This window comes from Canis lupus, chromosome 30 (assembly GCF_003254725.2).
Source record: "Canis lupus dingo isolate Sandy chromosome 30, ASM325472v2, whole genome shotgun sequence".
Lineage (NCBI taxonomy): Eukaryota > Metazoa > Chordata > Mammalia > Carnivora > Canidae > Canis > Canis lupus.
This window is the reverse complement of record NC_064272.1, coordinates 5,867,593-5,895,390: the sequence shown is the minus strand read 5'-3', so window position 1 is coordinate 5,895,390 and position 27,798 is coordinate 5,867,593. Positions and strand designations below refer to the sequence as shown.

General features: G+C 38.6%; 1 long non-coding RNA gene across 2 annotated transcripts; it reads right to left on the bottom strand.

Annotated features, from left to right (window-relative positions):
- Positions 1-333: 333 nt before the first annotated feature.
- Positions 334-26,392, bottom strand: LOC112676153 (uncharacterized). 2 transcript variants are annotated; one of them, XR_003146328.3, is made up of 7 exons: positions 26,266-26,392; positions 23,008-23,776; positions 22,824-22,916; positions 22,625-22,737; positions 16,430-16,517; positions 9,792-9,840; positions 334-469 (listed from the first exon to the last, which is right to left on the bottom strand). It is a non-coding gene; the product is annotated as an uncharacterized LOC112676153 (long non-coding RNA). The 2 variants fall into 2 exon arrangements; XR_003146327.3 differs by having other exon boundaries at positions 22,824-23,776.
- Between the last annotated feature and the right edge of the window lie 1,406 nt (positions 26,393-27,798).

The window sequence follows — 27,798 nt, the reverse complement described above, 5'->3', positions numbered from 1 at the left end:
ATCCTTTCTCACTCCTACCCCTAGCTGGAAGTTATATTTTGTCAATAAAAACCAAGCCTAGAACCTGAAAACAGGCAACCTCAAGCCTAACCTAGTGTATGAAAAGTGACAAGTTTTAAGTCTGGACAAATATGTTCTCTCATTTCCCAGAAAAGTCCCCTAGCAGCTGTGGGAAGAAAGCCCACCATGCTGCAGATTCAGCCTCCTCCACAGACAGCCCTGCGCCTGGCAGGGGAACACAAGATGTATTCCAGACCCTTGTTTTTAATTCAAAGAGCACTCTGCCCACTTTTCTCAGGGCAGCATTCTGAAGCCCAACAGTGATTCATTCCAGTGAAATCCACAGGATACCAAACCATGATGAATAGACTTCAAACTGTTTCTGTCTCACTCTCATGGAAGTGTTTCTTTGGGAAGACCATCCCAGCTTTTGCCAGGTGCTGATCACCCAGAGCCTCTTTGGGGATACCTGAAATAGAAGGAAAAGAGTGAGCATTATCCTCAGCACAGTTCCAAGTAGGGAAAGAGTAATTATATCCAAATCCATTGTTCATTATTTATTTCATATGGTTTTTCCCCTTGTGCTTTGCTAAGTTGGTTGTAATTGCCATATAGTTTTTCTAACTTGAGGCTATTATTAAATTACTAATATTTAGACTCTGTTTTCAGCAGTCTTCTCAAAAGCAAATCCAAATCCTGGGTGAATCTTTCCCTATCATGAGATTCCATTTAAAGTTAAAAGGGATAAATTGATAAAAAACAGTGTGATGATTCCTCAAGAAATTAAAAATAGAATTACCATATGATACAGCAATTTCATTTCTGGGTATATATCCAAAAGAATCAAAAAGAGAGTCTCAAGAAATATTTGTACATCAATGTTCATAGCAGAATTAGTCACAAAAGCCAAAAGCAACCCCAAGTGTCCACTGACAAAAAATGAATAAACAAAACATGCTGTGTATACACACACACACACACACACACACACACACATATGCACATAATGGAATATTATTTAGCCTTAAAAGGAGGGAAATTCTGACACATGCTAAAACATGGATGAACCTTGAGAACACAATGCTAAGTGAAATAAGCCTGGCACAAAAAGGACAAATACTGTCTGATTTCACTTATATGAGGTATCTAGTGGACACAAACTCATATAGACAGAAAGTAGAATGGTGGATGCCAGGGGCTAGGGGAAGGAAAATGGGGAGTTAATGTTTAATGGGTTTTACAAGATGAAAAGTATCCTGCAGGAGCATGTGGGTGGCTCAGTCAGTTAAGTGGCTGGCTCTTGATTTTGGCTCAGGTCCCCATCTCAGGGTCCCGGGAATGAGCCCTGTGTTGGGCTCTGCCCTCAGTGGCAAATCTGCTAAAAGATTTTCTCTCTCCCTCCCCCCTTACGCCTTCCCCAACTCTTGCTCTCTCTCTCTCTTTCATAAATAAATAAATTTTTTAAAAAAGAGTTATGGTGACAAGTGGTGATGGTTGCCCAATAATGCAAATGTACTTAATGCCACTGAACTATACACCTAAAAATGGTAGGATGGTAAATTTTATGTCTATTTTATCATTATTAAAAGAAAAAAGGAATAGATTGAACTCAATAGGTAATGAGTAGTTATTTATTGAAGTTATTTTGTAACACATCAGCATGTGTTTTGGGAAGTGTAATCTTGGAAAAAGCCTGAGGGATAATAAAGCCTTCTAGAATAGGTGGGCAGAGTGAAGTCAGATATTAATTACATCCTTCAAAACCCAAGAAAAACTATCCATAAATAAGCAGAATCAAGTGAGAAATATAGGCGCACAATCTTTAAAAAGTGGTGACCAAAAAAAAAAAAAAAAAGAAAAAGAAAAATGTAGAAGCTAACTTAGTACTCCTACCTCCCCCTCCAACATAGCCCTCTAAATCAGTGGTGGCAAAAAAAAAAGAGTGGAAAAAAGTCCCTGAACCAATGAGTTTAGAGGTGGGTTGTACTTTTTTACTTTTAGGTGTCTTATCCTTTAAAATACAGTTATACTCTAGAGTTATGGCAAAGAATGATAAACAATCCCTTGATTTTTTTTGACTTGGACATTTATCTTCATCTTTAACATTTTGAATGAGACAAGAATTTAAACAGCCCTTGTAGGAGAGAGATACTGTGTAGAAACAGATACTGTGTAGAAACATCTTTTCAAAAAGAGGGGGTTGTAGGTACATGCAAGTTAGGATAGAAAATGTGTGACAATATATAGGGGCTCTAGAGACTGACCTCTTGAAGAGGAAGGGAGCAGCTCAAAGAAAATGTGGGCAAAAGTTTTTGATCATAGATGAAATCCTGGAAGACAAGCATGCACATTGTTACACTTGTCTTGCGATTACATGTCCGGAAATGTGAGGTACAGACCAGAGGGACTTGAAAGATGATCAGGGGAGCTTTTGGTGGAAAAATGAGAATTTGGATCTCTGCCATGGGAGAAGTTCAAGGGATGACTGATGGGAGGATCCCTGTGCATTCTCTACCATACAACCGGAATAACATTGAAGCTCTCCCACAGTGAGTTCCATCTTGGATATCATATCCAAAGAGAGAAACCACAACCTCTATTTGATTCTTAGCCACTGCCTGACCAAACAGGAAGCTTGTCCTAATGTCTACAGAATTCAAAATGTTTGTGGAAGGTGGAAGTCTTGCCAGCACACAATGAGTCAGCCGCCATTAACCAGAGGAGTGAGTTAGGGCAACCACTTTGGACAATATGTTATTTTGGAAGTGAGGATTTCTTTTACAACATTTGAGCCTGGGAACATGGTGTGCTTTATATAAAGCAGAAAATAAATAAAAGATTTCAAGGAATTCCTCTCCCACATGACCAATTCAAAAACCCAAGCTGACAAAACCAAGTACTAAATAGATTCAATGAGGACGCATTTACTCCAACTTTAAAAATACAATACACATGAAACTATTTTAGAAGTTCTTTCTCCTAAAAAGGGAAGTTCCTGAAATAGAGACAATTGGCCACAATAATTTTGTTTTTTATCAAGTGTGGGCTTACAAATGACATCAAAAAGGAATACCAGAAAGAATTGGTCTTTTTCCATAGAAGGGTTAGGGATCATGAGTTTGATGTGATGTTAGAAAGCCAAAAATCAGTCCTATCCAAAAGAACTGATAATAGTTTAGCATTGGTGAGTGAACTATTTAAGAGTATCTTGTTTTGGGGCAGCCCCGGTTGCACAGCGGTTTAGCGCCACCTGCAGCCCAGGGCGTGATCCTGGAGACCCTGGATCGAGTCCCACGTCAGGCTCTTGGTGTGGAGCCTGCTTCTCCCTCTGCCTGTGTCTCTGCCTCTCTTTCTCTCTGTGTGTGTCTCTCTCATGAATAAATAAATAAAATCTTAAAAAAAAAAAAAAGAGTATCTTGTTTTTAGTTTGGGAAGGGGGCACTAAACACTACATTACTTCTTGTTTACTATTATAATGAGAGTTCTTTTGTGGCTGAATTACTTTTCCCCAATTATCCACCTTCTTCTCCTTCCATAATAAAACCCATGATTTTTAACTAAGCCCATGGCTGCTTGGAATAAAGACCATTGGTGTGGTCATGTGACTAATTCTGGCTGATGCAAAGAGAAGTGGTATATGCAACTTTCAAGTGCATCTTTAAAGAGAGGAGGCAAGCTCTGCTTTGCTCTCTTCCTTTGTGTAAGTCAGGATTCAGATGTAATGAGTGAAGTACTAATAATAAGTTAAGGCCATGGGATTCCTGAGAATGGAAGTCATGCTCAGTGAAGCAACACAATCAAAGGAGCCTAGGTCTCTGACACTATGCAGTGCCACAATTGTCCTGGACTGACAATCTCTAGATTCTTAGAACATGAAAGGAATAAATATCCACACTATATAAGCCATTGTTATTTTAAGTCTGTCTGTTACTTGCAGCCAAAGCTAATCCTAGCTAATAATCTATTTTAAAAATGTTTTGCTTGACTAGGGGAGTTGCAGAGAAGTCTAAATTCTCTAATATGTACAACTTAAACCTGGTTTTAAGATGACATGCTCATTATCAGCTACACTATCCCGGTCTATTATTTAGGCATTTGATCCTGTGGCTTCCAACACCTATGAGAGAACTGGGAGGGCTTTGAAATGGAACAGTTAAGAACAGTGAGGTTCTCCACCAAGAATAGATACAATATAGGCCAGATTCTGTATTTTGAAGGTAAAAAGGACCTGTGATTGCTCACATTTGTCAGGGAAAACTCTGACTGAACGAAAAATCCTAACGCTCCAGCTTGACATCTCATCACTAGGGTTTTGTTTTTGTCTTTTTTAAGATTTTATTTGTTTATTCATGACACACACACACACACAGAGGCAGAGACACAGGCAGAGGGAGAAGCAGGCTCCATGCAGGGAGCCTGACACCAGACTTGATCCCGGGTCTCCAGGATCAGGCCCTGGGCTGAAGGTGGCGCTAAACTGCTGAGCCACCGGGCTGCCCAGGTTTTGTTTTCTTTAGGTTAAATCTTTAGGTACATTTCTCTTTTAAAATACAAACTCACTGAAAGGCAAGAGTAAGTCCCTTACACTTTAGTGTAAAGCTTATCCTATTTCATTACTGATTTTAGAAAAGTCTTTGAAAGATAAAAGATAAGTATGTTGGAGGAGAGGAAAGAAAAATTTGAAAATTGGGGAGTTGGAAGTAGGAGAAAAAAGTGACTCAAAAAACTATCTTCAGAGATTTCATAATTATGCCAAGCAACGACCATTCCCTGGGTGTCTAAAACCATAATAATTTATGGTTATTTATTATTATTTATTATTTATTTGGTCTAAAAAAGTGACTCAAAAAACTATCTTCAGAGATTTCATAATTATGCCAAGCAACGACCATTCCCTGGGTGTCTAAAACCATAATAATTTATGGTTATTTATTATTATTTATTATTTATTTGGTCTAAAACCAAATAAATGACAAGACAATTCTGTGGAATATGAATCACATGATCTAAGCTGCAATTTTGCTCAAAAAAGTGTAAAGAAAAAAAATAAAGAAAAAAAAGTGTAAAGAGGTTAAAACTCAGTAGGAGAAGGAGAGTGAACACAGGTATTGGTAGGTTGTATGACATTATTCAAAACAATCCATTTGGAAGTTTCAGTGTTCACTTGACAGCAACCATTGAGCAAATTAATCAGCTGTGCTTTCCAACCCCTAATGAAATAATGAAGCTAGACAATAATCATCGATGACTGCTAAAACTATTCATTAAAAGCTAATAGGGATTATAAAATGGATGGGTCAAGCTGACAACATCAGAAATCTCTGATCAATCTTAACATCACAAATGAGAGACAACAAAGCAGTACAAGCTTCCTGATGTGATAGAGTAGCAAGTACATGATGCCACCTAGGAAGACTTCTTGCCAAAATTTGGAACCTGAATCTGATCAAGCTTCTGGCTCTAACTACTCATTTCCTGGGAAATTCAGGAAGTACAGAAACATGGTGAAGCTCTCTTGGGGATGCAATCAACAAAATCTAGGATGTGGGAAACTCTAGAGATAAATGAATGGCAAGGAAAAAAGACAACAAAAGGAGGACCTCTTCGATTTAAAGAGACTTGAGAGACTTATCACACAGATGCAATTTATGGTCTTTGCTTGGGTTCTTTGGTCAAACAAACACCAATAACAAAAAGACATTTTTGAGATCATCACAGAAACTTGGATATTGACTACAAATTTGATAATATTAGGAAATTGTTGTCATTTGTTTAGTTGTAACAATAGTATTGTGACCTTGGATTAGGCAGCAATCCTAAACATGACCCCAAAAACACAAGCAACAAAGGAGATAATAAAATGGAGTTCATCAAAATTTAAAACTTTTGTTCATCAAAGGACACCATAATGAAAGCAAAAAGAAAGTTCACAGAATGGGAAAAAACAGTTATAAATGATATTTCTGACAAGAATCTTGGATCCAGAATACATAAAGAACTCTTAACAAGGCAACAATAAAAAAGATAAATAACCCAGTTTAAAAATGGGCAAAGCACTTGAATAGACATTTCTCCAAGAAATATCTATAAATAGCTAATAAGCACATAAAAAGATGTTCAACATAATTAGTCTCTGGGAAAATGCAAATCCAAACCACAGTGAGATATCATCTCATACCTACCAGGATGATTATAATTAGAAAACAGATAATAACAAGTGTTAGCAAGAATGCAGAGAAATCAGAACCACACACATGGCTGATGGGAATGTGAAATGGCACAGCCACTTTGCAAAAGAGTTCAACAGTTCTTCAAAAAGTTAAACATACACTTATCATACAATCCAATAATTCCTCTTTCTCTCTCTCTTTCTCTCTTTATATATATATATATATATACACACACACACACACACACAAGAGAAATTAAAACATACACTCTCACAAGAAGTTATATGTGAATCTTTATGGCAGTGTCAATCACAATCCCAAAAAGTAGAGGTAACAACCCAGATCTCCATCAACTGATAAATGGATAAACAGAATGTGGCATAGCCATACCATGGAATATTATTCAGCTACAAGAAGGAATGAAGTACTGATAGCTGCTATGACATCAATGAACCCCAAAAACATATATGCTATGTGAGAGAAGTCAGACAAAAAAGGCTACATATGATAAAATTCCACTTATGTGAAACATCCAAATTAGGTAAATCTATACAGTCAGAAAGTAGACTAATTATTGCAAGGATGCAAGAAGCATAGAATTGGAAGTGACTGCTAATGGGGTCCTGGAAATGTACTGGAATTTTCTGTGCTCACTAGGGTGAAGGATAACTGTAAACAATAATACTAAGAGCAATTGAATTGTATACTTTAAAATGGCTAAAATGGTGAGTTTTATATTTTGTAAATTTTATCTCAATAAAAAATTTTAAATAGTAATAAATATAAAGTCTTTAAAAAGAATCCTCATCCATTAAAGCTGCATAGTATGTTTATGAATGGCATGATGATACCTTGGATCTGCTTTTTTAAAATCTAGTGGGGTGGGGAGTTGGGGGTTGCTTGGGAACTAGAAGGGTATGGTTGAAACAAGATTGGCCATGAAATCATATTTATCATATTTATTGAAGTGTTAAGTACATAATAATCTGTTATATCATTCTCCCTATTGTTGTATGTGTTTGAAATTTTTCACAAATAAAGAGTCAAGTCAACCTATTGGTTGCTATTGGATCACAAATGGGTTGGCCCTTAATAATAGTGGCAAAGTCCTAGCATGTTAGGCATAGATGGGTCCTTACAGATCATCTAATTCAGCTTACTCTTTATATTTAAGTGGAAATTGGTACCCTGGGAGAAAAAAGTGTTGGCCCAAATGGGCAGAGATAGGTTTAGAACAGAAGTCTGCAAACTGTGAGGAGACATATAGTAGATATTTTAGGTTTTGCAGGCCAGTTTCTGTTGTAACTAATAAACTCTACTGTTAGTATAGAAACACTACTCTCCCAAAGAGTGAAAACACTAACTCAAAAAGATACCTGTACAATAAAGTTCATAGAAGCATTATTTACAATAGCCAATACATGGAAACAACCTAAGTGTTCATCAGTGGATGAATGAATAAAGAAGTTGTGCATACAGTGGAATATCATTCAGCCATAAAAAATGAGGGAATCCTACCATTTGCAACACCATGGATGGAACTTGAAGTGAAATAAGTCAGGCAGAGATAGACTAATAATGCATGATCTCATGAATATGTAGAATCTAAAGGAACAAAAACAAAACCCAAAGTCATAGAAAAAGAGATCAGTGAAATGACAGGACACCTGCACCCCAATGTTCCTAGCAGCAATGTCCACAACAGCCAAACTGTGGAAGAAGCCACGATGTCCATTGACAGATGAATGGATAAAGGAGATGTGGTCTATATATTCGATTGAATATCACTCAGCCATCAGAAAGGACAAATACCTATCAATTACATCTACGTGGATGGAATAGGAGGGTATTATGCTGAGTAAAATAAATTAATCAGAGAAAGACAATTATCATACGGTTTCACTCATATGTGGAGTATAAAAAATAGTGAAAGGGAACATAGGGAAGGGGTGGGAAGACTGAATGAGGAAAAATTAGAGAGGAAGACAAACCATGAGAGACTCCTACCTCTGGGAAACAAAGGATCACAGAAGGGGAGGTTGGTGGGGGGATGGGGTAACTGGGTGACAGGCACTAAGGAGGGCACTTCTTGGGCTCTCTTTATTAAACTATGGTTGCTATTATTTAAACCTCATCTACCAATTATACATTTTTGTGTGTGTGGGTGGGAGGAAAGAATCTGATTAGTAAATTTCCATGCTGTTGCTATTGGGCAAAAATTGAAAGATGTTGCATTTTTGTATTTTTAACAAATGGCTTCAAGACTCACTGAAATTTTTTTAGCTACAAAAATTTAAATAGGCTAGAAAACTATGATTCCCACTTTTAAACTGCTGTGCAGATGAGAGATTTTTACAAGTGCCAACCTGATATCATTTGCAAAACCAAAATCTTGAGGTGATGGAAATGTTTTTCAAACATTCCTTTTTCAAACATTCTCCATAGCACAAATTTCTTTTAGAAAGTGGTTCCTTGCTTACTGTTAAATATCATCGTTACTTTAAAGGAGTAGACCACGAATATTAGTTTTTTTAAAGCTGCTAGGTAATGTATAGACTTGTCTAATTACTATGCTGTATACTTGAAACTAATGTAACATTGTATGTCAACTATAATTTTTTAAAAATCTGTTAGGCAGCATACTATCAATAACCAAATGGCATCAGAAAAAAATATCAACAAATTTAGTACACTTCATCTTTCACAAAACAAATCTTGTACTTTGTCCTCCCTTTCAGTGGAATTCTGCTTCCATCTTTGGTGGACTAGGTTGCTTCAGAACTACATTCCTATTTAAAATAACTAGAAAAATTAAAAAAAAATTAAAAATTTATTTGAAAGTATTAGAGAGCCACTTAAGGTGGTAAGGAATTGTGGTCCAAGACACAAAACAGAGTGGAACCCAGAGGTGGCCCCAGCATTTAGAGCTGCTTTTTTTCCTCTGGGCAATTGCCAGTCTAAAAAGTGATGGCTGAAAGGCTAAGCAAGCTTCCAACAGATTCATAGGAGGAGCCCTGGTAAATATTTCACAGGCTAAACCTCTAAGTACGTTGAACAGAAATAAATTATCCCTCTCAAAGACTGAAACCTAGCTTTGAAGCATGTCAATTCCTTTTTGAATTAAGGTTATATGAAGTTGCCAGCATCCCTTACCTAGATGACAAAGCAAAAGGAAGATAACATAATCCAAAGCTTTAGAATATTTCTTCAGTGTCAAGATATCAAAAAAATAAAAACAAAAACGGGCATACAAGAAGGTAAGGCATAACTGACAATCAAAAGAAAAAGCACACTATAGACACAAATACACCAAGGATCCAAATAATGAAATTTTCTTATACAACCTTAAAATATAGATGATTAATATATTCAAAGTAATTTAAAAAACAAATCTAAGAATAATGGCAGAGAACTGGAAAGTGTAAAATATAATCAAATAAAAATTTTGAAATGAAAAAACAATACATGAAATTAAGACTTCAAAGGGTGGATTTAATAGCAAATTAGGCACAGCTTAAAAAAACTTGTAGGCTGGAAAATAAGTCAGGAGAAAATATCTAAACTGAAGTGTTAAGAAATAAAAGGATAGAAAATAAAGGAGATAGACAAGTACAGACATACCTTGGAGATACTGATGGTTCAGTTCCAGCCCACCGTAATAAAGTGAATACTACAATAAAACAAGTCAAATTAATTTTTTGGTTTCTTAGTGCATACAAAAGTTAAGTTTATACTCTACTGTAGTCTATTAAGTGTGCAATAGCATTATGTCTAAAAAAATCAATGTACATACGTATTAAAAGGTACATTATTGCTAAAAAAAAATGCTATCATCTGACCTTTCAGCGAGTCATAATTACTACTCACAGATCACCATAACAAATATAATAGCAGGCAGCCCAGGTGGCTCAGTGGTTTAGCACCACCTTCTGCCCAGGGTGTGATCCTGGAGACCCGGGATCAAGTCCCATGTCAGGTTCTAGATTCTAGGGAACCACCTCACTATTTTGAAAACTAGTAAGTTGAGGGAAAGAATCAAGCATCTATCCTGCCTGTTTGATATAAGCCTAATGGTAACCCAATAGTTGCTGAGAAAACTTCCCCTTCCTGGAAGCATCCTAGTTCATAAATGAAGAAACAGAAGAATCGGAACAGCATCATTTTGTAGTGTTTAATGAATTATTAGAACCAAACAGTGAACACTGATGGCTAATAATATCACAAAAAGAAAAACAGCCATACACCATCTCCTAATAGAAGCATGCCACCCATGAATTTATCTCACCAAGGAAAAACAAACCTGCATCTGACCAAGACTCTTGATCCAATTTCCAATTCCCACAAAATACCAGGTACATACTGGGGGATGTTAAATCACCAGAGATATAATCAGTAAAATCCAGACCTTGGAAACTACAAAACAAACAATGTCATTTGATCTTCAACAAAAATTTGCAAGGCAAGGACACCTGGGTGGCTCAGTGGTTGAGTGTCTGCCTTTGGTTTAGGGCATGATCTTGGGGTCCTGGGATCAAGTCCTACATCAGGCTCCCTGTATGGAACCTGCTTCTCCCTCCACCTATGTCTCTGCTTCTCTCTCTCTGTGCATCTCTCATGAATAAATAAAGTCTTTTTAAAAATTTTGCAAGGCAGAAAAACAAAATAAATTAAGAAAGACTTAAGAGACGTATCAACTAATTAGAGTGTATGAAACTTAAATGGGTCCTGATTCAAATAAGCAAACTGTTTTTAAAAAATTATGAGACAGACAATGAGATATGAACATCGACTTGGATATTTAATTTTAAGGAATTACTATTAACCCTTTTTAATTCTTTATAATTGTATTGGTTATATTTTCATAGGAGTCCTTATTTTTTAGAGACACATATTGAAATATTTACAAATTAAATGATAGAGATCCAACATAAACCTTTTAGAATTTTCTTTAGAATATTTGAGATAGGGAGAAAGTTAAAGTATAAATAAATAAGATTAGCCATGAGCTGATAATTGTTGAAGATGGGTGATACGTATTTTGGATGCTTCATCTTATTTTTATCCCATCTATTTTTGCATAGGTTTGACATTTTCATAATAAAACCGCCCCCCCCCCAAAAAAAACTAGTGTGCTATCTCAAACACAAGACCTCCACAGATGGTATTCACAGGGCACCAACCAGGCTAACAGGATGACTGCGGACAGAAGTCCAGCCCTGGCCTCTCTTGCTAAGCCATGTGTCTTGGAGGGCAGCGGTGTTAGCAGGAAGAAGGAACATATTTTTTTTAATGGTTCATTTAGAGAGATCATCTTTTTACTCTTCATAGAGGGGAAATTATCATTGAAAAGCTCGCACAAAGGTGACTACCAGGTAGCTCTAGAAAGGGGTGGCATTGAAGAGGTGGCACCACTGAGTAGTACAACCTCCTCTCTGTTTGGAGAACTGGCAGTGGAGTTCTAAGAGCAGCACCGACATTGTACCAGGAGGTGCTTTGGTAAGATCAGTTGAGAGAGAAGTGCACCAGCTGCATTCTTCCATGCATCTGCAGAAGGGGACATGGCTCCTATGAGCTCATGACCACTAGGAGGTGTATTATGCTCACTGTAGCCTTGGTGATAGGCAGGGATAAAAGGCATTCCTAGTTCTGGAAAGTGCTTTGCATGAGGCTCAAAGCATCCAGCTTGGAGTTATACTCCAGCCCATGTCCCTAGGATGGGGTAGCCTCAGGAAACATAGGCCTACAGAACACATGCACACATACCACCCTATCCCAATGCATTAATAGGTTCTTGATACCCACATGATGCTGGCTAATACGTCAGAGGTGGCCACTCACAGATTTCAGGCAGCTATGTGAACCTGTGTCTTCCCAACCTAAATCTATGCTTATTAGGTAACTAGACATTAGGAGCTTAGTTTTCAATGGGTGCATTTCTAAATGGTGATTGGCTTTGCTTCAGGGCACTATTATTCCAGAATGGCTAAAAATGTGTTTAAATTGCAGGCGGTCAATTGATTAGAAGTCAGTGTCATCACACTGCAGCACATGGTGACTTTCTCCACACCACTCCTCACACTCAAGCATGGACACAGTCTCCACACATTCCCACACTGCATGTGTACAGACGAGAAAATGTCCGTTTTCAGACTCGCCACATGGGGAGCCGACTTGTCGGCTTCCTCCCTGGTGATTTCCCAACTTGGCTTTCTGCAGGAAGCAGATCTGCTTTTCTCCCAGAGGAGGCCAAATGTCATAGAGAGGAAAAGGCTGCGAGCAACAAGGGGGCCCCAAATGAGAGAGCAGGAGAAAGGTTGGACCCAAGATCCTGAACAGATCATTTTACCAGAATGGAGAGAGAAAAATGGTTTTTCTAGGGCTGATTCATTTACTCCACACACTTCTCATCCTGATGTCTCTGCATTCCTTCCTGGATTTTGTCCCCCGCTCCCATATAACCCCTTCATTGCTAGTTTTGGAAATCAGTGAGTGATAGGTTAGCATGGTGATCATCCCATGGTGTCACCTAGCAACATGATGTTCATAAATAGCCACAATCATCTTTTCTCCAAAAATGGCTAAAACTTCTTTTAAAGACATCAGGAAAAATGCTTAGCTCTTTCAGAGCTGGTATAAAATATTCCCTTGTCTCAGCCCTCCCACTCCCAGCCTTCCTCTTCCCCTTCTCAAGTTGACCTCCCAGTATGTTTATTGTTTATACTCTGCTTTTTTTTTTTAATGCACATTTCCTTCTACAGGGTCACATAACAGCTGTTCATGTAAGAATCTCCCAGTAGTTTTGTGAACTTCCTTTAGCTCAAAAACAACTCAAAAGCCAAAAACAGTCCTTTTTTTTTTTTTTTAAAGATTTCATTTATTTATTCATGAGAGACACAGGCAGAGGGAGAAGCAGGTGCCCTGCCAAAAACAGTCCTATTTAACCCTCATCCTTTGCACTGTAGAAGAATTCAAATTAACAGTCATAGATTACTAAAGCTGAGGAAGAATTACGTCTAGGTAAGACCATATCAATTAGATGACACTGACATACAGTGACACAAAAGTCTTACACTTTTGGGGCAGCCCCGGTGGGGCAGCCCCAGTGGCACAGCGGTTTAGCGCTGTCTGCAGCCCGGGATGTGATCCTGGAGTCCCAGGATTGAGTCCCACGTTGGGCTCCCTGCATGAAGCCTACTTCTCCCTTTGCCTGTGTCTCTGCCTCTTCTCTCTCTCTCTGTTTCTATGAATAAATAAATAAGTAAAAAATCCAAAAAAAATAAGTCTTACACTTTTGTTAAGAGTGTAAATATAAAAGAACAAAAAGGGTTCCTTTAACTAGACCAGTAATCAGCAAACCTTATTAACTCATAGATCCAACACATATATTTTGGGTATCTACTATGTTTCAAATACTGTGCTAGATAATAATACAAAGATGAATAAGTTTACACCATTGAAAGGCTCAGTGTGTTGAGAAATGGCAGGAAATGTTCATTGCAGATGGACTACACAGCATTCAGCTAATTCTGTGGGCATTAAAAATGGAGAGCTTTAAAATGGAGGGCACAGATGAGCAACCTTTACATAAAAGGTGAGGACCCAACAAAATGCCAACATTTTATAATAGTATAGAGTCTCAGGTCCTTGACTTGAGCAAGGGGATGTATGCTGGTACCATGGCTCAATGAATGGACTATTATAAGAGCATGGGCAAGGAGAACAACAAGTGGTGGTGAAGCTCCCTGAGACAAACCACAGCACAGAAGGTTGATCAGCTCTGTGCCTGAAGGGACAATGGGAAGAAGGGTGGGCTTACCAGAAGCCAGAGAGAATAGCTGTGGTCACTGGAGAGGGCCGACTCTGATAGAGGGTACTGTCTAGCCATGGTGAGCAGGCAAAGAGGAAGACAGGGGAATGCACGCTGGACCTCACTCTCCTCCTACCTTCCCATCTATTGCCAATGATCCAATATCTTTCCCAAAGAAAGATAGCTTGGTGATGCATAATGCATAATGCCTAATGGTCAGCCTCAGAGAGACGGCACAGAACAGAAAGGAGATGGGAGGAGAGTGAATCTAGATGGGAAAATGAAAAACATCTGGCATTGCATTCAAACAGAGATGTTAAGAAGGTTCTTTTGGTTATTCCAGTCTAGGATTCAGGGAGGGTTAGACTCGGAGATATAAATTTGGGAGCTCTTCAGTTAAAAATGGTAATGAAAGCCATATCCCCGATGAGATTACTCAGAGAAGACAAAAAGGCTGGGGCCTGAACCCTGGAGCACAATATAGCAGCTTAGCAGAAGAAGAGCTAGCAAAGGGGTCTGAAGAGGAGAAACTGGACAGTTTAGGGAAAACCAGAAAGTGGTATCCTTAGAGCTAAAAGATGTATGTTTCAGGAGAAGGAGGAGAAGTCTAGTGTCCTGAATTGTTTTTCACATAGAGATAAAAGGATAAAAAATACTCCACAAAAATGTACTCATTTTGTTGAATAAGTGGAACTTTAGGGCACAACAAAAAACAACTTAATCCCTTTCTCACAATTGCCTTAATAATTCTTTGAGTGGGCTAATTTTGCCTCAACCAGAAGCATAGAATTTAGGCCAGGCCCATGATTTTTCTGGTCACTCTCAGATATAATTACTTTAATTATTCATGGCTTCCTGAATGTTCCTTCTGTTGGCTATCAAACCCAGACAGGCCCTTCGATCTCAGGGACCAGTGGGCAGATGCGTTCTGTCCCTACAGGATCTCCAAATAGACAAACCCACATGCAGAAGCAATCCCAGGTATCAGGGGCAGCAGGGATGTCCTACCTAATCTTCAGCCCTCTACATTTCCTCTTCCAGGGGTCACTCACTCTCTGTTGCACTATTGTGGATCCAATGATGTCAGTGCCTTTCTGGGTGATTACAGACACTGAGGAAAACAGATCTACTAACTTGAAGTGATCTAGTCCTGAGGTACTTAGGCCTCGAGATAACCTAAGAGGAAGAGGGTAATGCTTAATAGTATTCATTTATTTTAAAAATATTTATCAAGCTCCTACTCTGCTAGGTGCTAGGGATTCAAATGACGAACAAAAGTAAACATAGTTCCTGGTCTAATGGGAATTATAGCTTACGATTTATCAAACAATCACATGAGTAAATGTCAAGTGCGTGCATAAAGCCATGAGAGAGCATAACTGATCAGGGAGTCCAGGGAAAGCTTTCTTGAGGAAATGATGCTAGGCTTCTCGAAAGGTGAATAGGAGTTTGTCAGGAGAGGAGGTATAGTGAGGGCTGTCAAGCTGGGGACTGCACAAGCAAAGGCCTTGTGGTGACAGTATGGATGGAAAGAATGAAAGAAAGCCAGAGGAGCTAGAGCCCTGAGGCTGAGGGGCCTGTAGAGAGCCTGCAGCACCATTAAGGGGCCAGTGGGAAGCCATGCAATGGTTCAGACCAGGGGAGGCACGTGGTCAGATCTGAAATGTAGAGAAGGGGTTGAAGGAGATGGGCCAGGGCACAGATGAGTGTAGGTGGCATAGTCTGGGTGAGAGGTGATGGCAGCATGGCCCAAGGAGGTGGTGCTGAGCTGTGATCCCAGGAATGGGGCTGCAGAACAGAGTGGATCTGAAGGATGCTGGGTTTCTAGCTTACAGATTGGTCTGATGGCAATGACAATCACTGATTCACAGAGCAAGGCAAGGGTAGAAGACCACAAGTAATGTGAGGAATAATGCCATCTCTTGGTAGAACCTGCTTTCAGCCATTTCTGTCCTTTCTGGGCTACCATCACTACAAAATAACCACCAATTTTGTTAAGGAAACAGTAAGCTGCTGAATGTAGTATTTCACTCTTCAATATGGGCAGGACTTTGCATAAGATGCCTAAACATTTTCAAAGCATGTTCACAACCAGCATTTTATTTTATCCTCACCATAATTTCATGAGTTCCCCCTACTCATCCTTATTTAAAGATCAGTGCGTTCACAATCTCGATCCAATTGTGGTGTGTATTTCTGGGCACATCATCAAAAACCTGCAGCTGCTAAATCCATTCTGAAATCTTAGAGTCTCAGAGGTTTAAGGGAACATTAGCTCCCAGTTACTTCCAAACCACTCATTTTACTTAGGCCCAAAGAGCTAGCTAGAGACCAAGCCAGGATGATAGTCAAATAAAACAAGTACACATCCAATGAATACTCACAATCTCTGATAGTTACTATATGACTTTCATCTAGGGTTAAAAAAATACATAGAAAAGTTAAGACTTACCTAAGCATGTCTCCATCATGCTAACATGACAATCCAGTTCTTCTGGTCGTCATCAATCAGCAAAAGGCATGTGGCTCCCTGCAATGTGCTATTGGCACAAAAAGACAAAAAAGGCTCAGTCCCCTCTCCTCTGTCCCTCCTGGGAGGGGGCTGATCCACACTAGGCACCAACTGTCCTCTTTTAGAAAGCTGCCCCTAGCCCTAGAACTTTGATAGAGACCTTCCCAAAGGGTGAATAGGTGAATCAGTAATGTCCGCTCTACCAGGGACCTGGGGTAGTTCTTTGAAGGTATGCTAGGGTATTGTAAATTGGGTAGTTGCCTGGAACTTACTGGTTGGGGATTTGAGGACAAGAAGACAGATAAAGGGATAGGAGATGATTTTTTTTTTTTAAGAGTTGATTTCTTTTTATTCGGGAATAACTATGGTCAACTTTCATGAAGGTAGAAGTTGACTGAGAAATGTTAAGAATCAAAGTGTAGAATAAAGCTGATACCCATATTTAACATTGTAGTTGGCTTTCAGTTACAAAATATTTAGAATTTCTCTCCCTAAAACATTCACAGCAGAGGTGTTCATCTCACTTGCCTATTTCACCTCTAAATACCACCACAGTTAACTGGGATTGTGTGAGGTAAAGAAACAAACCCAATGGCTATTAACCCAGCGTGGCTCTCTGGAGTTCTGACAGAGAAGCTGCTTACAGCCAAGTCTTACAAAGTGCTTAAAGCTCAACCTAAGACCTTAAATAAAGCTAAAATCACTATTGCCTGAGTCAGTTGCATGGTGGTACTAAAACAAACAAGTAAACCAACAGAGCTCCACACATATAAAATGAACCCCAAAACTCCTAAGACCACAACAGTATTCACAATGAATTTTTGTGACTCCTTTACTTTTTGAGTTGCCCTTGATGTTTATTTGTATCTGATATGTTCTGCAGGAAGATGCTAGAAGCAAGAAATGAGAACGTTCCAAACAGAGGATTGTCCCAAATTTAAATCTGATCTCTCACTCTCAGGACTCCCTCTGCCTCAGGTCACTTGTTCAGCCAAGATTCCTTGAGTTCTCGTCAGTGCTAGGCTTCATGATAGGATCTGAGATCTTGATACAAACATGGAAAAGACACTTTTCCTGTCCTCCAGGGGAGTATAGTCTAGTGAAGATCCAGACTGCTCAACAGATAACACCATATAAAGATTGGTGCTCATTGGCACAGGAACCAGGAGAGACATAACAAAGGAGATGGTGTTTCACTGAAGTTCTGGAGTACATATAATTCGACAGGCAGCTAAGAGTATCCTGGGAAGAGGAAATAGGGTATACACAGGGCACAGAAACATGGAACCACGGAGAAGATACTGTCAGGTGATGGTAGGAGATAAAGGACCGGAGGCAATCCACCTCAATACATTCTATATATGCTCAGGGTGTTGGCACACCCTGTAGAAGCTCATTTTGCTACAGTGATGATGAAGAACAATAACCAGAATCTCAGTGGTTTGCAGCAACAAACCATTCATGTTATGTATCAGTAGTAGACCACCTGAGATTCAACAGCTTTGTGACACTGAGGTTCTGCTCTAGGTTGCAGGTGGAATGTGTGTCAGCCCCACATCTCTTCCTGTTCTAGGACTCAGGCAGACTGAGCAGCCCATCTAGGATACTCACTGTTCTTATGGCAGAGGGCATGGAGCAAAGTGCCCCCATATCCTTAAGAGCTTCCACTTAGGAGTCACGTCTACTCACATTTCCATTGGCCCAAGCCAAACAGAGGAATAAGGAAGTAGACTTACCCTACAGGAAGTTATAACAAGGATGGTAATGTAAAATGTTCCTTCCTTTTGAGGGAAGGAACAGATGATTGGAAATGATAACACAATGTGCCACAAATGGATTGAGAAGGAACAAGGAGAGGTTGTTGCTGTAGTGAAAAGTTAATGGCAGTGTTGGCTGCATAACAAATTATTCCAAAATGTAGCGGCCTAAAGCAACGACAGTCATTTTTATTATTGTTCATGGTTTCTGTGGGTCTAGGATTCAGGAAGGGCTCTGCTGGTTGGTTCTAACTTGGGGGTTTATAATGTACTTGCAAAAGGAGTTCAAGTGGACTGGAATAGCTCTTTCTCAGGGGCTCTCCAAATCATCTGGTTTGCTTTTTTCTACAACATGCTGACGCCAGGGCACTCAGTCTGCTTATGTGGTGGCTGAAGCCTTCCAAGTTCAACACTGCAGTCAATAGGAGAGAAGTGCACTACCTTTTATGATCTAGCCTAGGGAATTATATAACATCACTTCTGTTGTACTCTAGAGCAGGGATTGATAGATAGCCTTTTTCTATACAAGCCCAGACAATAAATGTTTTAGGCTTGGTGGGCCATATCATAGGTATCTGGCACAACCACTCATAACTACTTACGTTGACCACTGTAGTACGAAAGTAGCAATGGTCAATTCAAATCGAGAATGCTTAATTTATGGAAAATAAATTTGAATTTCATATAATATTTATGTCATGAAATATAATTCTTTTGACTTTTTTCAACCACTTAAAAATGAGGGAAACAAATTCTTAGCTTGCAGGCTATGTAAGAACAGACATCAGGTCAGAATTGGCTCCCATACTATAGTTTACCAAACCCTGCTCTACTGGGGAGGTGTCCAGTTGGTTATGTTCACAGGCAATTGGAAACACAAGTTTTACACTCACAATAAATACTGTGACCAGCATTACAGAATTGGGTGTCACCTGCATATGAGTGGCAGCTAAAGCCCCTAAAACCAATGCGATTTCCCCAGAAGTGTGCACTTTGTAGGAAGTCAAGATATCCTGGGATGGAATCCTCAGAACTCAAGAATTCAAGGAGTGATTTGAGGATCCAATAAAGAAAGGCCAGAGTAGAACCACAGCCCAGCCTCCCTTTCACCTTTTTTCTCCACTCTACATTTCAATATTTTTGTCTCCACCTCCCATTCCTGTCCCCAACACCAACTTTTCACTCCCAGACACTATTTTCAAAGTGCGAGTTAGACAGCAAGGCATATGACACTTGTAATTTGGAGGAGATATGCTTCACACTCCTTTCTATCCCATTCACTCATGCAAAAAAATGTAGTAACTTTATTTATGAAATCATGTATTATTTAAGTACTAGGTGGCATTATTATATGTTAAAGATTTTCTTAAAGCTTGCATAGTTACAAACCATAATGTTTACCAAATATAGAAACAGACCAACAACTTTAACCATATGAATTAGTATTATTAGTATTATTTGCACTTTATTGACTGAGAAGGAAAATAAATTTCTGTAGAGGAAGCACTAAATTGCAGCCTTTTGAAAGACTGGAAGTTGCTTAACTATGTTTTCTCCACTTTAATCTTCAAAAGTCTGTTCAAAACTTCTTCAGAGGAGGGGAGCTAAAACCAGGTAAATAAATAAGGTAATGAACCCACTTTCTATCCAGTGTTGAGGGGGTAGAGAATGATAGATTTCTTGGTACATAAAATGTCTGTACAGAACAGGAAGTAGTATTTGATAAGCAAGGTATTAGAAGAGAGTACAGATAATTTTGCAAATTGAGGCCAAGATAAAAATGACAAAAAGAATCATTAGTATCCTAATGTATAAAAGTAAAGTAGTATCCTAATGCAAAAGTAGTACAATCATGTGACAAGTTCTGAGAAGACAGGTTTCTAAGTGTGGTGAGTTAGGAATGTGGGAGATGGGACCCTTGGGGACCTTCCCCTTTCTGTGATTCACTGATATTGTTCCATGTGGCTTTAAATAACATGTAGCCAATTATTCACTTATTCAGCAAATATTTAGTGAACTTCTAAGCCGAGATATAAATCAAAATGAAGAGTACTCTGTCAGGCTGGATGATAAACAACATTTAAATAACATTCAATCCCTGCCCAAGGGAAATTATACCCTGTTAGGGAAGATTCCATATGTACATGAAAGGATTGCAATAGCTGACCTCCTTGTCTAGGCTGAGATTACTGGAAACTCTGCCTCAGGAAACTGTCATTTCAAAGTCTGGTTTGCTTGTGGTGCTGATGGACATTGGTACCCTTGTTTAAGAAAACACCCTAGAGATGGGGTGCCTGGGTGGCTCAGTTGGTTAGGTGTCCAACTTTTCATTTTGGCTCCAGTCATTATCTCATGGGCCATGGGGTTGAGCCCTGCCTTGGGTTCTGGGCTCAGCCGGGAGTTTGGTAGAGATTCTTTCCCTCTCTCTCTGCTTCCCCATCCTTGCTCATGTGCATGCTCTCGCTCTCTCTCTCAAATATACAAATCTGAAAGAAAAAGAAAGGAAGGAAGGAAGGAAGGAAGGAAGGAAGGAAGGAAGGAAGGGAGGGAGGGAGGGAGGGAGGGAGGGAGGGAGGGAGGGAGGGAGGGAGGGAGGGAGGGAACCCCAGACAGTGTTTTTATGCAAATCAGGTTCTGGAGCCCAGTCTGCAAGACTAAACTTTCCAGCCAAATAATCTAAGAGATTATCTGCTATCTCCTTGACAGATAGGGGAAATTGTTGCCTAACTCTGAATTGCTAGAGGTTACTTTAGAATTTATAGTATAAATATTTACCAGTCAGCCTTCAAGTTCTAACATTTCATATACAGTCTTAGAACCATATAATTCTGTTTCTCTCCTCCCAGCTTTTGTGCTATTGTCATAAATTCTATTTCTACATCTTTATAAACACATACTACATTGTTTTTTGGTTAAACAGTTAATATTTTTGTAAAAAAATTAAATATGAAGTATTTATTTGATCATGTAGTTACTACTTCTAATGGTCTTCACTCCTTTGTTTAGATCCAGATTTCCATCTGGTATCATTTTTATTCTGGCTAAGACTTCTTTTCACATTTATTATAGTGTGGATTTGCTAGTAATGAATTATTTTGGCTTTTCTATACCTGAACAAATCTTTATTTCACTTTTGTTTTTAAAATATTTTGCTGGATATAGAGCCTTGATTTTATTTGTCCCTTTTTATTTGGTCCAATCTTTCCAGAGATTTATCAATTGTATTAGTTTTTTTCCAAACCAACTTTTAACTCTGTTAATCTTCTATATTGTATGTTTTTCAGTTTATTTAATTCCTACCTTATTTTCTTCCTTTATAATCTTTCTTCAACTTTATTATACTATTTTTCCTATTGGCTCTTTAAGTAGCACATTAGTTTTAAGACTTTCTTCTTTTCTAATATTAGAATTTAAAGCTATACATTTCTCTCCAAGTATTGCTTTAGGTACATTTTACATGTTTTGACATTTGATATCTGTAATATTTATTATTGCTTTGGTCTAAGGAATCTTAAACTTTTATCATAAGTCCCTCTTTGAACCATAGGTTATTTAACAATGTGATTCTAATGTACCTTCTATGGTTTCCTTTTTAATAATTATAGTTTTATTCCCTACCTTCAATGAGATCAGAGATCTGTCTGTGATCAACCTTTTAAATATACTGAAATTTGTGTTATGGCCCAATATATAGTCAATTTTTGTGACTTTTCTAAATGTACTTGATAATAAAATATGCTCTGCAATTTTGGGGTACAGTATGTGTTCATTAGATAAAGCTTACTTATTATGTAATTCCTAATCCTCTGAGCCCCACAAAATGAAAACTAAAGGTAAAAGCAAAATAACATATACCAATTTTACAACTCTAAATCTGATTGCTCCTTAAACTAATTTATATATTTAAGTTCCTATTCAACATCTCCATTTGGATGTCTAATAGTCACCTTAAATGTGATATGGCTTTCTTTTCCACCCCCATCAAGACTTGCTCCTTCCCTAAGCCTACATACGTCAACATCCCTCTAGACTTAAGCCCAAAGATTATTCTCTTTCATTCATTCCCTCCTCTCACACACTCCTTTTAGTCCATTAGGAAGTCCTTCTGATGCGTCCTCCAAAACTGCTGTGGAGTCTGTCCACCTCTGTTCATGCTTCCTAACACTACCCTGATCCAAACGAGATAATTCATGAAGACTACTATAACAGCCTTCTAATTGGCCATCCTGCTTTCTGTTTTGCCTTCCTCCTCCTCAATCATTTCTCCATAGAATTACCAGAGTAATCTTTTAGAATTGTAAATTATAAAATGTCACCCCCCAGTTAAAACCCTTTCATTATTTCCTCTCATACTTAGAGTAAAGCAAAAAGTCCTTACCTCAGTTTACAAAGCCTTTATGATCTGACCTCTGTTTTCCCATGCTCACTCTACTCTTCTTCTGGTCTTCTAGCTCATCCTGAAAGCTACAAAACTTGTTCCAACCTCAGGGTCTGCATGACACAGGATAGGATAGGTTATGTTCCTGCAATATAAAATCCCCAAGTCACACAAAATATCCGGTGGGGCTAGGCAATACCATAAGACAACTGATGTCCATGATGAGGACTCAGTAATTCAGGCAGCCTCAATCTTGAGCTTCCACAATTTCGGTATGCAACTTCATCAATATCTATTGTAGTAGAAGAGAGGGTCATACATCAGCCAGAAAGTTGTTTCTATCACTTTTTCTCATAACCAGTTTTCCAGAACTTGTCCATTACCCCATGTACTTGCAAGATGGTGGGGAAGTATAATCCTTTGTATGTTAAGGAGAAGCAAGTCAGATAGGAGTTCCAGAACTGTTCTCTATTCCTGGAATGTACTCTTCTCATTTTCATATAGCTGGCTTCTTATTGACATTTGGGCCTCATCTCAATAGCCAGTCTCTTAGGCTGTCATTGGCCACTCAGGTACTCTGTATTCCAACTAAATATTGAATTTCTGTACACAACTTTCAATCCTCTGATTTAGTTGTTTATTGAACACTCTCTTCCCTACCTAGAATATAAGATGCATGAAAGCAGGTAACACGTCCATCTTGTTTATCCTGGTATTCCCTTAATAAATATTTGTTGAATAACTTAAAATAATCTCTTGGGGCATCTGGGTGGCTCAGTCGGTTCAGCATCTGACTCTTGATTTTAGCTCAGGAAATTGTACTTAGGGCCCATCTGCATAACCCAAGACAATCTATCTCAAGATCCTTTTGTTAGTCATACCTGCAGAGACCATTTTTTAATATAAGGTAACACAGGTTCCAGGGACTAGGACCTGTTATCTTTAGGGACAATTATTCAGCCTATTACAGTAACTTAAATCTTTTTTTATTATCCTCCATAACTAAATCTCAAGTGGGCTTTTGGAGGCTATACAGCTTTCTCAGCTTCTTGTTGGTGAAAGTTCAGTGGTCCAAGGATTGATTTAAGTCTTGAACACCACTTTCCCAAAGTTCTTGTTCGATTCTTCTTAATTGATTTCTTCTACAATTTTCTAAATCAGATGAGAAGCACAGGAGAGTTTGGAAATTAGATACTGCTACCACTAATAAATAACAATTTATTTCTGCTTTAAAACACTATCATGGAGCAGCCCAGGTGGCTCAGCAGTTTAGCGCCACCTTCAGCCCAGGGCGTGATCCTGGGACCCTGGGATGGAGTCCCATGTCGGGCTCCCTGCATGGGGCCTGCTTCTCCCTCTGCCTGTGTCTCTCATGAATGAATAAATAAAATCTTTAAAAATAAATAAATAAAACACTATCATGTATCATTAGATTTACTCATATTAAAAATTGAAAAAAATTAAAAGCTGAAGAAAAATATTCATATAGACAAGGATAATTTTTAAATGTTGAAAAGGAGAAATTCTCTATTAAGACACACAGATTAAACCAAAAATAGAGATGGTTTTAATCAATTGTGGATCAAACTACAGGAAGAAATGGATGAGTGCCAGTATTTATTAAGCACTATAGACTTAATGTTATCCCATTACCAGGAAGAAAATAATGGCCTCTTTACCAGAATGTAAGGCACTGCAGACATATGCTACTGAGGCTCAGCCTGACTTCCCAATTAGTCATCTTCTAAGTCTTCAAGACACAACACATATGCAGACTTAATATCTTTTTTTTTAAGGTTTTATTTATTTATTGGAGAGAAAGAGCATGTGTGAGAAAGCATGAGGCAGGTGGGGCAAAGGGAGAAGCAGACTCCTCACTGAGCAGGGAGCCCAACACAGGGCTCCATCCCAGGACCCGGGGATCATGACCTGAGCCAAAGGCAGATGCCTCACTGACTGAGCCACCCAGGTGCCCTCAGGCTTAACATCTTTAAATGGCTTTTATGTAGATAGCAGTTATGAAACTAATCCTACAGACGGCCCTTTGAAAATCGAGTATTGAGTATCATTTGTGGATAAGAATAGATCAGTGAGTATAATAAGAGGAAATGCAGAATGTGAGAGAAAAAAACCCGAGTCAAGAATTTGAAGGAAAAGAAGGCAGAATAAGCAAAAGCAATAAAGGAATATAAATCAAAGTTGAGGAGAAACCAGGGACTTCAGGAGGGGACAATGGAGGAAAACCCCCCAGAGGCAGAACAGTGCCAGGAAAGTGGGAGTCAGAAAGAACAGGGTTTCGATTGCAGTTCCCACTATTAAAAAATGTAGGTAAGTTTCTTAATTTTGGTATGCCTTCAGTTTCCTAATTTGTGAAATGGCAATAATCATACCTACTGCAAAAATTATTGAGAAATTAGATAATATATGTGAACCTCTTCAACACAGTGCCTGGCACCTAATAGGCATATACACATCAAGTTCGCTTTCCTTATTACCTGACCACAAAGTACAAGTGGGAAAGAAGAGGAGATAATTGTCATTATGAAAAGAATATATCTGAAACTATGATAATGGAAAACACAAATGTTCAATGGACAGAAGGTAATAAATCAATTCTAAAAATAAGAGACCTGAGAAGAGAAAGAGTGGAAGCAGGAAGCTGTCACGGAAGTACAGGTAAAAGGTGAGTGAGGCTTGGACTAAGATGGTAGTGGTGCACATGACGAGAACCATTCAGATTCAGTCTATCTGAAAATCCTTGATGAGGAAAAAAGCATTCCTTGAGCAACTGGGTAAACGATGATTATTTCTTAAAATAAGGCAGATTGGAGGTAGAACAGGTGTGGAGCGGGAGTCAAGGGTTGTTGTGGTCTCATGGAAATGGAAATGCCAGAGATACCCATGTGGAGATGTCAAGTAGAAGACCTAACTGTGGATACCACTAGCATATGTATGACAGGTAACTGGGACTTAGTGAAATCTCCTTGGGGGGAGTACTTCTAGAGAGAGAATCGATTACTGTATCCCAAGGAATTCCAAACTGTAAAGATTGGAAAAGGGGGGAGGATATTAGCAAAGAGAAGAGGGACCAGTGAAACAGGAGGAAGTCAGGATAGTGTAGTGTGAGAAGGAAAGAATATGTCAAAAGCTGTTCAATGAGGTGAGGTCTATCTAAGAAACATCCATAGGATTTAGAAACGAGGTTGGGGAGAAACGTGAGTTGGTGGGGGACTTTATTGAGAGCATTTCAGTGAAGTGGTCAGGACAGAACTTGAGGTAATACATGACAGCCCAACATCCAAAACCAGTATTGAGTCTTCTATTGAAAAAAACAATTCACTGGGGTGCCTGGGGGCTCAGTCAGTTAAGCATCTTCCTTTGGTTCGGGTCATGATCTCAGGGTCTTGGGATCGAGCCCCATGTTGGGCTCCCTGCTCAGCAGGGAGTCAGCTTCTCCCTCTACTCCTTCTGCCCACTCCCCTCCCTCATGTGCTCTCAAATAAATAAAATCTTAAAAACAAAAAGTTACATAGGAGGCAGACCACTTTTGATGTTTCTTTAGGGAAAAAGTCAGTTGTAAAAAGCAAAGAAATCCTTTTGAATATGGGCTCACCTGATTATGGAGCTACTCATTTACTTACGATGTGATTAGCAGTAGGATCCCAAAGGTTTCCAGCAATGGACTCTTCTTTCATCTAAGCTCTTATAAAATGACCACCACCACCACAAATAGATGAGCTTTTATTATGGCAGGGGGTGGGGAGGAAGCTTTAATAAAAGGTGAACATACAGTTTAAAGTTTATCAGTTTTGTAAGTTCGTGCCTTACAGTTCTGTTGCTCTTAAGTCCCTAACTGGTCCTAAATGCCAAAGTATTCTTCAAAGTCCCTATCATTTGATGCCTCAATCCCACCATAAAGCATTTCTTTTGTCTGAACCCGGGTATATTTCATTCTAGATGTCTACTTTTTATCATCATCTTGTTGCAGCCTAAAGTGCTTTGCCTTCTAATCGTATTTTAAAATATAGACCATCATTTTTTATTAAAAATAAAAATGTACAAGGAATTCAATGCCTAATCCCCAACTGATGTTGGCATCAGTAATGAGATGATGTCTACTAGTATAGTGGCAGTGACAATAGAGAACACAGGTTTGAGGGACATGCCACAAATAGAACTGTAAAAAAATGTGAATTAATGGTGGAAAGTAAGAGAAAATGAGAAACTGATGATGACCAGGTTTGTAGCTGAGACTACTGCATACACAGTGCTGTCACTACCCATCAAGAGAGAGAAGAGATAAAAAGGTTTGAAGAATGGAGGTATATCAGTTTGGCCCTTACTGAATTTGAGGTGCCGGCAAGAGATACACTTCAAGAAGCAGGATGCATGGTTTTAAAAATACAGGCTGTGTTATTGAGTGAATGACCTTGCATCAACAACTTAACCTCCTTAGGCCGGTTTCTGAATTTGTAAAATAAGCGTGCTGTGTGAATCTGTAAAAAGGGATTAGTATAGTCTCAATCCTAAAATGTCAGTGACCTCAACTTTATCAGCAATTTTAAGTACTTTGGTTTGCATCCTTTTTTCCTTAAAGTTTTGGAGTATTATCCTATGTGCATTTCACCTTAAAAATTTAATAATAACTTTAATAAGAACCATTAACTAGCTAGGAGTTCACAAATTAATACATCTTGTTTTCTCTTAAATTTTAAGTGATAGTCAAACGCTGGTTTCCCTTACTGATGAAAGACCTATATTTAAGCTTCCTGGTCATTCCTGGGAAGAATATAAGCATTTTAAAAAGAATTGTAATATACTGCTGAAATTTCTTCTCCATGAATTTTTTTTTCCCCTCATGAATTTGGAGAGGTTGGAGACATTCCTATAACAGGGACAAGGAGGGAGGAAAATGCAGAAGATGCAAAAGGGGTTTATGTTAGACAAGTAATACCCTTAAGATATTCTCTATCACATTTTAAAATGAAAAAAATCATTTAGATAAGTATCTTACAATTTTACAATGCAAAATTAAGAATTAACAGAAATGAAAATTAAACAGGTCTCCTTAAAGTTTTATCATCCAGAAAGATCTTATTGCAGTATTAAGAATTGTGGAGCTCTTCCTGTCCTGTCTTCCTGTCCTTTCCAAATTGCACCCAACCTATAAACCA